Genomic DNA, 16301 nt, shown 5'->3' with positions numbered 1-16301 from the left:
CTTCATTTTCAAAACATGTCTGATTAGTCATTTCAATAGAATTCACAAAACATCAACAAGCAACTATGAAATCTATACACTATAAGGTGGTGCTGACTAATTGTAACACCCAACCATTCTATCACCCACTACCACCCACATCTATTAAGGAACGAGTAGAATTAAAAACTTGTGGTTAAACAAAAGGTAGTGGAAACCCTCGATAGCAAGAATATTACTAACAGCCACAGGTAATTTGTTACTGGCTGGAGATGAGTGCGTGAAAGTGATGTCGTAGTCACGTGAAATTAAGAAGTATAAGTTGAGTCAAAGAATATAACTGTTCAGTTTAATTCAATTCTAGTTCCGTTTAGTTCAGTTTTAGTTCAGTTCTAGTTCAGTTCTAGTTCAGTTCTAGTTCAGTTCTAGTTCAGTTCTAGTTCAGTTCTAGTTCAGTTCTAGTTCAGTTCTAGTTCAGTTCTAGTTCAGTTCTAGTTCAGTTCTAGTTCAGTTCTAGTTCAGTTCTAGTTCAGTTCTAGTTCAGTTCTAGTTCAGTTCTAGTTCAGTTCTAGTTCAGTTCTAGTTCAGTTCTAGTTCAGTTCTAGTTCAGTTCTAGTTCAGTTCTAGTTCAGTTCTAGTTCAGTTCTAGTTCAGTTCTAGTTCAGTTCTAGTTCAGTTCTAGTTCAGTTCTAGTTCAGTTCTAGTTCAGTTCTAGTTCAGTTCTAGTTCAGTTCTAGTTCAGTTCTAGTTCAGTTCTAGTTCAGTTCTAGTTCAGTTCTAGTTCAGTTCTAGTTCAGTTCTAGTTCAGTTCTAGTTCAGTTCTAGTTCAGTTCTAGTTCAGTTCTAGTTCAGTTCTAGTTCAGTTCTAGTTCAGTTCTAGTTCAGTTCTAGTTCAGTTCTAGTTCAGTTCTAGTTCAGTTCTAGTTCAGTTCTAGTTCAGTTCTAGTTCAGTTCTAGTTCAGTTCTAGTTCAGTTCAGTTCTAGTTCAGTTCTAGTTCAGTTCTAGTTCAGTTCTAGTTCAGTTCTAGTTCAGTTCTAGTTCAGTTCTAGTTCAGTTCTAGTTCAGTTCTAGTTCAGTTCTAGTTCAGTTCTAGTTCAGTTCTAGTTCAGTTCTAGTTCAGTTCTAGTTCAGTTCTAGTTCAGTTCTAGTTCAGTTCTAGTTCAGTTCTAGTTCAGTTCTAGTTCAGTTCTAGTTCAGTTCTAGTTCAGTTCTAGTTCAGTTCTAGTTCAGTTCTAGTTCAGTTCTAGTTCAGTTCTAGTTCAGTTCTAGTTCAGTTCTAGTTCAGTTCTAGTTCAGTTCTAGTTCAGTTCTAGTTCAGTTCTAATTCAGTTCTATTCAATTCTAGTTCACATCAACTTTTCTATCACGCTACCATCTCTTACAAATGTGTACTTCAGTTACCTAAACATATTTCAGTCCATTTGGGTTTTAATGTCTCTTATAAACGACCAGTTTGTCGTCTTGACAAAACCATTTATTGGCATGGGTGGAAGTACGTACGTACGATATGATACGTTCTTTTTTTACATTGGAACTTTAGAAATGTTCGAATAATATTTGCTTTTGTTTTCTCTTTATTGTTTAATTTGTTTTTTGCCTTGTGTTCTCCTGGTTTGTTTGTAAAACATTTCATTTATGGAAATTACAAATAAAACAACCTTTCTTTGTCTCGATTCTACAAAGTCTTACTTCAGTGTAACTTGGGACAATTCCAGCGGGAGGGGCGCTTCAAACTTTGTAAATATTTCGTATGCTAAACACATTGCAAATGATTTTGATATTCTTATGAAAAGCCCTTAAATTTTAATTAATTCATTTATTTATTCATTTCATACTGGTATAAGTAGTCAGTCGTATATCAAATAAAGTTAAATATTTATTTAAGCAGCTGTTGTTACATGTATGTAGTATTTAGTAGGTTGGTTGTAGGGAAGGATTTATTAAAGTTTTAGTTTAATTATATAATAAAGAAAAAGAGAATAAACAAGGTACTTGAGGATAATCCAATCTAGTGTAGCAGGATGTTATTTCAAGAGTGCTTCAGTGGAATTGAATAACATTTATACATACAAATTAACTATATGTATAAATAAATGAATTGTATAGATATAGTTTGTTAATATACTTACATACCTATTCTATATCGTACTAAGAATGAGGTTATAATAGGTTTAAATAACGTAACGCAGATTTCTTGGGCTAATTCAATCTCGCTCTTTGTCTGGAAGTTGATAAAATTAACTGAAATCTATAGTTCAGTTCTAGTTCAGTTCTAATTCAGTTCTAATTCAGTTCTAGTTCAGTTCTAGTTCAGTTCAGTTCTAGTTCAGTTCTAGTTCAGTTCTAGTTCAGTTCTAATTCAGTTCTAGTTCAGTTCTAGTTCAGTTCTAGTTCAGTTCTAGTTCAGTTCTAGTCAGTCTAGTTCAGTTCTAGTTCAGTTCTAGTTCAGTTCTAGTTCAGTTCTAGTTCAGTTCTAGTTCAGTTCTAGTTCAGTTCTAGTTCAGTTCTAGTTCAGTTCTAGTTCAGTTCTAGTTCAGTTCTAGTTCAGTTCTAGTTCAGTTCTAGTTCAGTTCTAGTTCAGTTCTAGTTCAGTCTAGTTCAGTTCTAGTTCAGTTCTAGTTCAGTTCTAGTTCAGTTCTAGTTCAGTTCTGTTCAGTTCTAGTTCAGTTCTAGTTCAGTTCTAGTTTCAGTTCTAGTTCAGTTCTAGTTCAGTTCTAGTTCAGTTCTAGTTCAGTTCTAGTTCAGTTCTAGTTCAGTTCTAGTTCAGTTCTAGTTCAGTTCTAGTTCAGTTCTAGTCAGTTCTAGTTCAGTTCTAGTTCAGTTCTAGTTCAGTTTCTAGTTCAGTTCTAGTTCAGTTCTAGTTCAGTTCTAGTTCAGTTCTAGTTCAGTTCTAGTTCAGTTCTAGTTCAGTTCTAGTTCAGTTCTAGTTCAGTTCTAGTTCAGTTCTAGTTCAGTTCTAGTTCAGTCTAGTTCAGTTCTAGTTCAGTTCTAGTTCAGTTCTAGTTCAGTTCTAGTTCAGTTCTAGTTCAGTTCTAGTTCAGTTCTAGTTCAGTTCTAGTTCAGTTCTAGTTCAGTTCTAGTTCAGTTCTAGTTCAGTTCTAGTTCAGTTCTAGTTCAGTTCTAGTTCAGTTGTAGTTCAGTTGTAGTTCAGTTCTAGTTCAGTTCAGTTCTAGTTCAGTTCTAGTTCAGTTCTCAGTTCTAGTTCTAGTTCAGTTCAGTTCTAGTTCAGTTCTAGTTCAGTTCTAGTTCAGTTCTAGTTCAGTTCTAATTCAGTTCTAGTTTAGTTCTAGTTCAGTTCTAGTTCAGTTCTAGTTCAGTTCTAGTTCAGTTCTAGTTCAGTTCTAGTTCAGTTCTAGTTCAGTTCTAGTTCAGTTCTACCTAGTTCAGTTCTAGTTCAGTTCTAGTTCAGTTCTAGTTCAGTTCTAGTTCAGTTCTAGTTCAGTTCTAGTTCAGTTCTAGTTCAGTTCTTTCAGTTCTAGTTCAGTTCTAGTTCAGTTCTAGTTCAGTTCTAGTTCAGTTCTAGTTCAGTTCAGTTCAGTTCTAGTTCGTCAGTTCAGTTCAGTTCAGTTCAGTTCTAGTTCAGTTATCAGTTCAGTTCTAGTTCAGTTCTAGTTCAGTTCAGTTCTAGTAGTTCTAGTTCTAGTTCAGTTCTAGTTCAGTTCTAGTTCAGTTCTAGTTCAGTTCTAGTTCAGTAGTTCAGTTCTACGTTCCAGTTTTTTCTAGTTCAGTTCTAGTTCAGTTCTAGTTCAGTTCTAGTTCAGTTCTAGTTCAGTTCTAGTTCAGTTCTAGTTCAGTTCTAGTTCAGTTCTAGTTTCAGTTCTAGTTCAGTTCTAGTTCAGTTCTCAGTTCAGTCTAGTCAGTTCTAGTTCAGTTCTAGTTCAGTTCTAGTTCAGTTCTAGTTCAGTTCTAGTTCAGTTCTAGTTCAGTTCTAGTTCAGTTCTAGTCAGTTCTAGTTCAGTTCTAGTTCAGTTCTAGTTCAGTTCTAGTCAGTTTCTAGTTCAGTTCTAGTTCAGTTCTAGTTCAGTTCTAGTTCAGTTCTAGTTCAGTTCTAGTTCAGTTCTAGTTCAGTTCTAGTTCAGTTCTGTTCAGTTCTAGTTCAGTTCTAGTTCAGTTCTAGTTCAGTTCTAGTTCAGTTCTAGTTCAGTTCTAGTTCAGTTCTAGTTCAGTTCTAGTTCAGTTCTAGTTCAGTTCTAGTTCAGTTCTAGTTCAGTTCTAGTTCAGTTCTAGTTCAGTTCTAGTTCAGTTCTAGTTCAGTTCTAGTTCAGTTCTAGTTCAGTTCTAGTTCAGTTCTAGTTCAGTTCTAGTTCAGTTCTAGTTCAGTTCTAGTTCAGTTCTAGTTCTAGTTCAGTTCTAGTTCAGTTCTAGTTCAGTTCTAGTTCAGTTCTAGTTTAGTTCTAGTTCAGTTCTAGTTCAGTTCTAGTTCAGTTCTAGTTCAGTTCTAGTTCAGTCTAGTTCAGTTCTAGTTCAGTTCTAATTCAGTTCTAGTTCAGTTCTAGTTCAGTTCTAGTTCAGTTCTAGTTCAGTTCTAGTTCAGTTCTAGTTCAGTTCTAGTTCTGTTCTAGTTCAGTTCTAGTTCAGTTCTAGTTCAGTTCTAGTTCAGTTCTAGTACAGTTCTAGTTCAGTTCTCATGGGGTATAAGCCTCACATTTATTTCAAACATAAGGATGGTCATATCTAGATCGTCTTGAAATCTCACATGGAGTTCGAGCATTACTGTATTACATGTATACGAAAGATGTTGCTGTTTTATACGAATGTCTTACTTATGCTATATCATTATCTCTTAAATCCGCTGACTGAGAAACTTAGTCTAGCAAAACAATTTTTTTACTTGTAATATTCATAGAAAACCCGGTGTTTTACATATTTTACACAAGAAAATTTCTTAACATTTTGACACATTTTACGCTGATGATGATAACAGAAATTTTGCATATAAAAAGGGAACTTTTTCTACATGACAAACAATTTTCACTTTTTTTTGACATGTTAATACCATAAATGTCTTTTTAAATAATATGAAAACTAGGTCAATGGTTTAAATATACATATGCATGTATATACTAGATACTGGTATCAGTTAAAGATTTTTTTTGTAATGACTTGAAACAATGGCTGGCTATTTTATTGACCCACATCCTTAGATCATTCACACAAACACAAACTCTTACCCCTGAGTTTCAAGGAGAAAAGGTAAAAAAAAAAATGGTCAAAGCAATTTTCCATATGTTACAAACACATGCACTTACTTACATGCAAACATCTATTTTCTAGTACATCGATTATTCCATGACATACAATTAGTTTCCTTTTTTACACCATTTCCCATAGAAGAATTAAAAAAATTTATGAAATTATTAAGAATTTTGGAAATTATGCTAGAATTAAAAGAAGATTATTAGAAGTGTTGGTTAGGCAATGAGAGAATTTTAAAATTTTATTAGAGATTTCTTAAATACCATGGGAAATGCTGTAGTGTTGTTTCGTATTCGATATAATGTGTATTTTTATAATGGGCACGAATCACTATTAAGGTGCACGCAATATAAGAATAATTCAATTTTAAGTATTATACATACTGTTGTTTATATCGCTGGAAATGAAACACATACTTATATACTTTTATAGACATAAAGTTCTTACTTAAATGGAAACTGTATTTGTATGCATTTTTAATGAAACTTAATAGCTGGTGATGTAAGAACAGATTGTTTCAATTTTGCTAAATTACCGAGAACAATGAAACAAATAGAAACCTCTATTTAAAATTTATTATGTAGAAAGTGCATATGTATGTAACCTTAAATAAGTATTTTGAATATGTATGTATGTATATAAAATTAAAAGTTGTTATTGATTAAATTAAATTAAAGTACTTACTACATTTGGTTAAAATGTAGGAGAAACATAGGCTCCAAATGTGGTCTTAGTCCGACTATGATACACTATCTATATAGAAGCATAATGACACCACTTCTTACTAACGCTTCTATAATCTGCTGGAATGCTGTTCAGGGTAAAGGTTACTTGGGTGTAAGCAATGCCATGAGTACTACGTCCAGCGATGCTTTAGAAACATTACAGGACATTCACCCAATCGAAACGTTTATAAGATACATGGTGACACTTCCAGCCGAGAGTCTCTTATCTTTAAGTGAATTGACCATAGCCGGTTACGGAACATGTCATCAATATATACTAGATATAGTAGATGATATATCGGAAACAGAGTTTGTCGAAAATTTAGAGACATTGGTCCCAGAGAGAAGATCGCAGTCAAGCAAACCATTAGAGCAAACCCCTGCGGGCGTCATTTGTTACATAGATGGCTCGAAACTTTCTGAAAACTAAACGGATCTGGGAATCTACATATGAAAACCCGGAAACTGGGATATACTATTGCCTTTCTAATAACAACTCTAGCTTCCATACGGAAGCCCAAGCAATCGCGAAATATCTTGGATTGAATATGATGTCAACAGAGGTTAACATACATATTTCTCAATAGTTAGAAGTTCTTACTGTGATATCAGCTTATAAGGTAAGAGAGCCATAACAAAATACCCTAACGATCCCGTACGGCCACTTATAATAATGGAACGGCGGGTAGGACCATCCAAATACTATGAATAAGTTCGATGTTAGTATAGTGGTAGATATTTTTAGAGGTTTTATATATGTTTGCGAACATAACTGTATAAAATTAGACCAATGGATTCATACGAATGTGACAATGCGGATAGGATAATGATACGATGGAACACAGTCTCTTTCCTTGTCAAGCTTTCGTCAAAATTGGTTCCAAATATGTTGGGAGAGATATTATTCTAGTCTGTTTGGAAATTTAAAGAAACTACGCCCATAAAACAGGTTTTCGGAATATTATACAGTGTTAAATTGGCAAGGTTTTTCCATCAAACTTTTTCATGGAAACGAGCTCACAATAGCAGCCTATATTATTATTTCGGACCTGATTTAATTACGAACTCCTTTCAACATAATCTTTCTTGGAAGATTGCTGGTTTCCATTGTTAAGTAATACCAAATGCTTAAGATCATCACAAGCCGCATAAAACTACCTTGAAACTTAATATACTCAAGGTATAAGATGTATTTCTCGTCGTGAAATAGATCTTTCTGACAACATATACATAGATTCTGCGCCAAAAGAATTGAAGAAGATTGAGTCAAAAAAATCAAACCACTTTCAGATCCTCTGTTCTGAAGTGAAGTGTATCCGAGAGAGAGCATTCTGTATCTATCGAAACAATGAGTATTCGGATGCTATAATATCTGGACTATAAGGCGGGTGAACTAAAACTTCCCAACTACATTTTTCCAAATATGTTTGAACATGGTATTGCATCATGTGGTCAAACGTTACAATGGTGAAATGTTACACTTTAATGTCGTTTTTCTGCCAAAGTACACTTCAATCGATTGCATTCACCCTTCTGATCCCACTAAAAGCAGAGTATTCTACAGGTTAGCCGGGCTTCACATGCGATCCATTACATTTCGGCTTATCAGTTGCATTCGGAATAGGTTCCCTCGGATAGTCTTGCTAGAATTATAATAGACATGGCCTTTGGTGTCGATTCGGCTGATTCGCATACGAATACTTTGGGTTATCGTAAAGAATCCATTTTGCATCGCAAGTAATGATTCAGTGCAAAAATGATATTTAATAGCGTTCAAGCGGCATTTCTTCATTAAGTAATGCCTCAAATTCTTGGTCTTCAAACTATTTTGCCTGAACTAAACGATCTTCCCCATTTCTGAAATACGCTTCGGTTATCAATGCTCTCAGGCGTTGCCATGATGGAATGTCTGTCCGTTTTTCGTCCAAAGCACACTTTAAAGGAATCAGTTGCATTCGGTAACGGATCTCTGTGATTGTCTGGCCTTCTAATCCCACTAAATACAGGTTAGGCGAGCTTAACATGCGATCCCTTACGTTTCGGCTTATCAGTTGCATTCGGTATAGGATCCCTGGGATAGTCTGGCCAGATTTCTAATAGATAAGACGCCAATACAGAAGTCAATACCTATGATATCGATTCGGCTGCTTCGCATACGAATTCTTATGTTTCGGGTTATCGTAAAGGATCAATTTTACAACCCAAGTAATAATTCGGTGCAAAACTGATGATATTTAAGATTTTTCAAGATTTTTCAGGTTCCATTCGTATGATAACCAATTTCCCTTCCTTTGGATGGATACTGCTTTTTGCAAAAGTTTTGCAATTGCAGTTCGAATTGCTCCCAGTTTGACAACAAACTTCATTGAATAATGCCTAAACTTCTTGGTATTCGAACCAATTTGCCTGAACTGGACGATCTTCTCCCCCTTTCTGAAATCCACAAACCACCTCTCGCACATGCCTAAACTTCTTGGTATTCGAACTAATTTGCCTGCACTGGACGATCTTCATTGAGTAATGCCTCAACTTCTTGATATTCAAACTATTTTGCCTGAACTGGACGATCTTATCCCCTTTCTGAATTCCACAAACCAACTCTCGCACACTGTAACCAATGAAACTCTTTCACCATAAGCTTCGGTGATCAAGCGATTTTCTTTAAAGGCTCTTTTTTGGAATAAAAGAAGTAAAGTAACATTTCCTTGACTCAAAACTTTGGATTCTCAATAATCCACAATTTTGAAAATTTAAATATCTGTAAAATAAAAATGCACACATTCATATACACAACTGATTACTTTATTCCATATGTCAACATTTTGTTATCCAACATCAAACATCTCTTAATGTATGATTGCACAATAAATACGTCCATGTACCAAAATAAAAAGCCCTTAATATGACCCAGATTTTAACGCAAGCCGGTTTTTTTATTTTTTGCTATAGAATTACAAAGCATAAAAGTTTTTCAAGCATGCATTTTAAAAACAAGTAAAAACCAAACGTAAGAATAAGCAGTTTTTTTGAGAAAGCCATTAGTATAAACTTTGACATTAAATGTTTTGCGATTCTTAAAAATGTTGAAGTATTAAGGGTATTCACAGTTTAAGTGATATTTACAATAAATCTAAGTTCACTTTTTGCAGAATAGTTAAAATCCTTAAACAATTACTTAAATTGATTAAAAATAACTTTAATAACATTGCATATGACTTAATGTAGTTAAAACTATTAACTTTATTTAAATTACCGGATATTGTTTTTCTTTTTCAACAATTGCATTAAAAAAATTATACAATAACTAGAATACCCTGGGTGCTTCGCTACCCTAACTTAAATTAAATACGTACAAAATTTTGTTTATTTTTATAGAAAATTTAAATTGATTAAAAATTGTTTTAATGTTTCAGTTTTTTACGTTCAATATCAAGTGAATAAATTTCCATTTAGTAAGAAGCTTGTATTTTTAGTTTCATTCGTTGAGCTTCCACATTATAGAAAATTTCGAAAGTACTTTTTGAAAAAAAAGTACTATAAAACACATCTAATAGATTATCATTTAATCAAAAATTTTATGTTTCTGTGTTCAATATTATATACAATTCAAAAAGTATAATTTGATGAATGAAAAAGTACCAAAAGTCCCTTTCAGGAGATTATCATTCACTAAGGTCCCTACATTTTAAATTTTATTTTTAATATCTACATATGTTCAATATCGTAAAAATATCAAAAAGTACCATCGGGAAAACGAAAAAGTACAAAAATCTCTCTCAATAAATTCTCATTTAATAAGGACTGTGTGTCATGTGTTCCGGTTAACCATTATATAGAATTCAAAAGGTACCATTTGAAGAATGGAAAAGTACCAAAAAGTTCCCACTTACAGGATATTATTCAGTCAAGACCATGTATGTTAAAATTTATGTTCCTAGGTTGAATATTTTAGAAAATCTAAAAAGTACCATTTATGAGATAAAAAGTACTAAAAAGTTCTCTCTTAAAGATCATATTCAATGAGGATCTTGTATGTTTAATAATCATGTGTTTTAAATTCATATTATAGAACATACAAAGAGTATCATTTGAAGAAATAAAAAGTACCAAAAGTGGAATAAATTCTACCTTAGTGGAAAGTACTAATAAAAAGAGTATAATTATTCCCCTTTGCGCTTAGAAATATACTTTTTAGAGAATTAAGTTTACAAAATGTTCCGTATTTAAATCTATATATCACAGATAAAACTCAAACGATTCAAATCTGCATTCACTTGTTCGAGAAAAATTGTGTTTTCAAAAATGTACCAAACAATTTACTCGAATTTGGTCCTATATAGATAGGCCTTAGTACTCGAATTCCAAAATAATATACCAATAGCTTATTTTGTGTGAGTAAATAAACTACATTTTCAAATTTTATAAAAATTGGCTCAATGAGTTTGAATAAAATTAAATTTCCCCTTTTCCCCTTTTTGGTACTTTTTTCCCCAGTGAAATAGCAAACATTTTGTTTCAATAAATATTACAGAGTTAGTCCGTAATTTAATAGGAATAATTCAATAAACCGAAAAGGTTTTCTTAATGTGCTAAAAAAAAAGTACCAAAAATACAGTTTTCTCCCTTTTACACCCAAAAAATGCTGAATTTTAAAAAAGTACGAAACAGGTGTCTCTTAATTTTTGGAGATATATTCAAAATATTTACAAAAATTTTATTTTGTTTATTAGTTAAAAATTAATAAAGGGCCAAAAAAGGTACCAAAATTACCTTTGTTACACATTTTCACCCCTTAAAAGTACGAATTTCAAAAAAGTACCAGACACCGATCTGCTTATTTTAAAAGTAGATACATGTGCATTTAAAATTTTTCTTGTATCACTAATATTAGGTAAGATAATTAAGAAATTTGTAGAAATTTCCAAAAATCCCTCTTTAGTGGATCTATATAACCAAAAACACATATACTGGTAAAATTTCATGATTCTAGGTTCAGCCGTTTGGGCTGTGTGATGATGAATCAGTCAGTCAGTAACGCTACTCTTTTATATATATAGATTGTCCACGAAATTCACTTTTCAATTCTCAAATGACATATAATGACGTATACAATAATAATAATAATAATAATTTGCATAATTTTCTTACTCACATTTACATATTTACATACATATGTACGTTTATTTTTACACGCTAAAATATTGTCCATACAAATACAATTTAAATTTAACACATTTTTACATATTGCCTCAAACGTGTGTGTTTATGAATGCCTCCAATTACAAGTACAATTTATGGGATGTACAACAAAAACAACAACAACATAAACAATTTGAATAATGTTTTTTCTATCAGCAACATTTTCACACGCGACAATTGTTGTCATCAGGCAAAAGGTTAAAGAACTTTATTTGGTTTTGTTTGCCTCTCTTTTTTGTTTTTGTTATAATGTCAACTATTTTTAGTTTTAATTAAAGTTTAATTGTTCTATTAATTACTTCCTTTGCGGCATTTCGAAAGCCAATATACCTGGTTTACTAAAAATTTTGTTTGGCAAATTGTTTTAAAAATGTCAAAGATTGCAATTTTGAAAAAGTGTCATGAACAAATGCTTACGATGACATATTTGTTATTATTGTTTGACAATTTTCACGCGAATATTTGAAAAGGTTAAATTTCGTGGCATTTTATAGTCGTTTAACAGAGATTGCAAGCAATTCATCAAGGAAAGCATTTATACTTCAATGGGCCATCGTCTACTGATTGATCAGAGCTTACTGCTCTACTATCTACGAGTGCTTACTAGGACCTGAAAGTGTCAGACAAGATTTTTCAGCACCTTATAACACCCTCCGGGTGCATGTTACATTGGTGAAAGCTCCATCTTTGTGTTATTGCAATATCCCGGGGAAAAGAGGTGCTACCAATACCACTAGTCTGCCGGGACTATAAACTGGTGATGATCAAATGTTTAAACCCAAATTCGCGGGGAGACAATGTTGGTTTAAGAACTGATATATCCCATATATGAAAGTCTGGATTCTCTCTCCGGTGCTGTTGTTCTTTATGATCTGAGAATGGAACTGATATAAGTTGGTGAACGGTCGGAAAAGTCTCCTCTGCCCGACAGGAGACTAGTACTGATTTAGAAGACCTTTTACTTCAGGGAAGTTCTCGGTGCTGTTGCCATCTCAACAGGATGCATATTGTTTCATGCTACGCGACTTATAGTTGAGACCTGCCACTCAACTTGTCTGCACAATTATTTCCCAGCAAAAACTGGGTAATAGCTTTCAATTGTAATTACTTACCTAACAACATACTTTTCAATGACTACTACATATCGCCTGGATTACATAGAAGTGGTCTAATAAGGTCTTACTAATAATGTATTATATAAATACTTTCTAATTCATTAGTCATCTTGCCAGTAAAGATATAGAAGCTGTATACGTTTTTTCATGCGATTTACAATGACTACTTTTTCTAATTACTTGTAATCGTTTGTGGTAAGTACTTGCCTCCAATGACATCACCGTGTTAAAATAATGACTTAAAATGCTATTGTGTAAGTAAATTTTAGCATTTTAACCCCTTACATGGTAATGAAAGTTTTTACTGGGTTTGTTTGAATTGACTTTGGAAATTCCTACATCTTTTGTCACATTATCTGACATACAGACGGATCCTGATTTATTTGATGGATATTTAGGACTACTAAATACGTCTCTAGGTACTGTTGCCGAATCAACAGGACCATCTCAGTAGTGTGGTTGGACGGGCTTTAAAAGGTTAAGGAATGCACTGGAATAGGTCATTAGTTGAAGGGGATTGCATTTTAAATAATGCAAACTTTCATGACATCAAAACGGTAATATACTTCCGGTATACGGAAGATTGATTTCAACTAATGTTAGATTGCTTTTTCCTTTTCGGGGTTTGCATTGGGATTGATCCCATGCTGCCTGTCTTTCCGCAACTATGGCAAGAGATTAGATAGCTCGAGTACTTTAGCACAGTGCTTGTACATGGACCGGCACAGCCTTCTACTAAAATTGCCACCTGAGTTCTTCATAGCAGCGTTCAGAGGCGCTTGGTAGACCGTCCTAAGTCTACCCAGTGGATGAAAAAGACCACCGTAAAATAAGGCAGTCAAGGCAGGTGTTCACGTTAAGCACCTAGACATCTTAGCACTTCATATCAATCGTTCTTCCAGAATCTTATACGAATTTCTATCAGATGCTGCTTCTGAGAACGTCTAATATTCTAATCGTTCTACGAAAGTTTGAAATTAATATCAGTAGGTTGCAAAATTTTTTCCCCGAATCATTTGAAATCTTTTGTATTGATCTCACTGATATACTTGAGAATAGGTTCAGGACTAGTAAATCTATAGGCTCATGTTATACGTTTTTTTTTTTTTTGGAGTCCATAAACAACTTACATAATAACGCATTTATTTTACGATCAAACATTTCCAAATGATCTAGCAAATCGTTCGTAAGATTTGCTAGGGCAGGAGATCGTTTCCTGAAGTGATCATGAACGCTTTAGATATTATGAAAATAGCATGTCGGATTCGAAATTCCATTCCGTTTGCATAATCAGCATCCTTAAAACCCATTCAAACTATATCAGACGTTATTTGCTTACCCTTTCCAAGTATATTTGAATTTATTTAAGAAGATTTCACGGCACTGAATGCTTTTTATATTCGAACTCATCTTGACACCAAGTACCAACCAAATTAAACACTTCTCCTAACAAAGTGTTTACGGTTTCGCCACAAAAATGCATAATTTATCATATCCATCTTGATTTAATATCGAATTTCTTAAAATATTTACAAAATCCCGAGGCATCCTAATCAAATATTATCACATATTTTTTGAATGCTAAATTAATGCTCTTTTTTCTGGAAAGCAACAACGAAAATGGTTCCTCTCATAGAATTTACTTATTTACAAAATGTATCTTTTAAAAAAAATCATTTTCACTGTCAGCATAAATACACTGTCAGCCACCACCACCAATATTGTAATGTAGCTGATGATGACGATGACAAAGTCGACAAGATACAAGGACAATGATGAACAGCAGTGAAGATGTTGATGATGATGACACCTTCAATAATTGTAACATAGAAAAAATACACCACCCTTGAGCATGTTTACATATCCTTTTTATAAATTTGAGTATGTCAATATCAGGTCAGGTCGAACATAAAAAAGATACTATAACGAAGGCATTATGAATGAAGGTGAAAGAGAATCTGGTGTCTTAAAGGGTATAAATGGAGTTATTCATGTGGCTTTGTTAGCGATTATAATGGAAATGTTTGCAAAGTATTTTGTCGAGGTTTATAACGAAAAGTTGAACGACTTGTAACAGATGGATAGATAGATAGATAGATAGATAGATAGATAGATAGATAGATAGATAGATAGATAGATAGATAGATAGATAGATAGATAGATAGATAGATAGATAGATAGATAGATAGATAGATAGATAGATAGATAGATAGATAGATAGATAGATAGATAGATAGATAGATAGATAGATAGATAGATAGATAGATAGATAGATAGATAGATAGATAGATAGATAGATAGATAGATAGATAGATAGATAGATAGATAGATAGATAGATAGATAGATAAGATAGATAGATAGATAGATAGATAGATAGATAGATAGATAGATAGATAGATAGATAGATAGATAGATAGATAGATAGATAGATAGATAGATAGATAGATAGATAGATAGATAGATAGATAGATAGATAGATAGATAGATAGATAGATAGATAGATAGATAGATAGATAGATAGATAGATAGATAGATAGATAGATAGATAGATAGATAGATAGATAGATAGATAGATAGATAGATAGATAGATAGATAGATAGATAGATAGATAGATAGATAGATAGATAGATAGATAGATAGATAGATAGATAGATAGATAGATAGATAGATAGATAGATAGATAGATAGATAGATAGATAGATAGATAGATAGATAGATAGATAGATAGATAGATAGATAGATAGATAGATAGATAGATAGATAGATAGATAGATAGATAGATAGATAGATAGATAGATAGATAGATAGATAGATAGATAGATAGATAGATAGATAGATAGATAGATAGATAGATAGATAGATAGATAGATAGATAGATAGATAGATAGATAGGATATCCCAATATCGGTGCATATCTATATTAAGGTATTTTCAATATCACATGAATTCTACTCCTTTTCACCCTTTAGCAAATAACTCCATGAAGAACCAAAATATTAAACACTTTTTTAATATTCATGAAAGCAACAACAAAGAATAAATAAAAAAGACAAGCTTAAACACCAGACTAGCTGACAAATAGAATCAAAGAAGGCAGACAGACAGACGGAACCCAACATATAAATAACCACATGTCGCTGTAGTATATGGTGTGTATATGAGAAAGTCGTGTATGAATATTTATGGTTAAATAGACATGAATGGATTGAATGCAAAAACATCCATAAAAACACACAAACATTGAAAATATTTAACAACCATGAGACAACAAAGACAACTTTATTCATATTTTTTTATGAACTTTTTTTCTTCTTCTCAAGCTGTCAAAACCTTGAAAAATAAACTTTGTTTAGATTTAAGTTTTATTATTTAACTAAAGATTTATAAATTTTGCAAAATATTAAAATTAAATTTTTTTTATTTGTCATTTAAATTAATAGATTTTATGATTAATTACTTTTGAAAAAAATCTATTGGTCTTTAGTTTTACTTATTTATAAATTCAAAATTTTAAAACGAAATAAATTTTCTTAGACACTAATGGTCATTCACTTGTTTTCTTTCTTAAGAAGTAAATTTTGTAATAAATTTTATTTAAATACTATATAAACAATTTGTTTATTTTTCAATTGAGATTCCACAGATCACCGGAAAAAAAATAAAATATTAATGGTTTTCCGCTATTTGAGTGAATAGTTTTTGTGTTTATTTTTATAGCATTTTATATTGATGGTTTTGAGGCGTTGAAATATCTATGTTCCATAACAATTTTCTATAAAATTTCAATTTTAATCCCCTTATATCACAAAAGAACGTATGTATGTATATTTTTGTTTCAGTATAAACAACAACACATGATCAACAAAATTTTTTAAATAGAATATATGTTCATTTTTTGCGTATTTATTTGTTGCTATTTTGGATGTTATTAAAATTTTTAAGATATTTGCAAAAGATCAATAGGAAATTTAACAAATAAAGAAAGTATTTTTCTAAACTTAATTCAGCTTTTCTTTTTCTTTATTTCAGAATATTTTCATAAATTAATTAAACACACACATGGGAAAACTGGTAAGTTAAGAAA

The 16301-nt window shown here is 32.2% G+C and overlaps 1 protein-coding gene across 1 annotated transcript in view; it reads left to right on the top strand.

The window, feature by feature from the left end:
* The window catches only part of LOC119605960 (PP2C-like domain-containing protein CG9801), a 49222-nt gene that overhangs the window by 14193 nt on the left and 18728 nt on the right, over window positions 1-16301 (top strand). The window contains exon 2 of the mRNA XM_037959313.1: window positions 16247-16288. The gene's annotated coding sequence lies outside the window, so the exon portion shown is untranslated. The remainder of the gene's footprint in view (window positions 1-16246; window positions 16289-16301) is intronic.

This window comes from Lucilia sericata, unplaced genomic scaffold, assembly GCF_015586225.1.
Source record: "Lucilia sericata isolate MDLA Ls3-8-SP2 unplaced genomic scaffold, ASM1558622v1 Contig000540F_arrow, whole genome shotgun sequence".
In the NCBI taxonomy this organism is placed as follows: domain Eukaryota; kingdom Metazoa; phylum Arthropoda; class Insecta; order Diptera; family Calliphoridae; genus Lucilia; species Lucilia sericata.
Note: the sequence above shows the minus strand (reverse complement) of the source record. Positions and strands in the feature narration are given on the sequence as shown.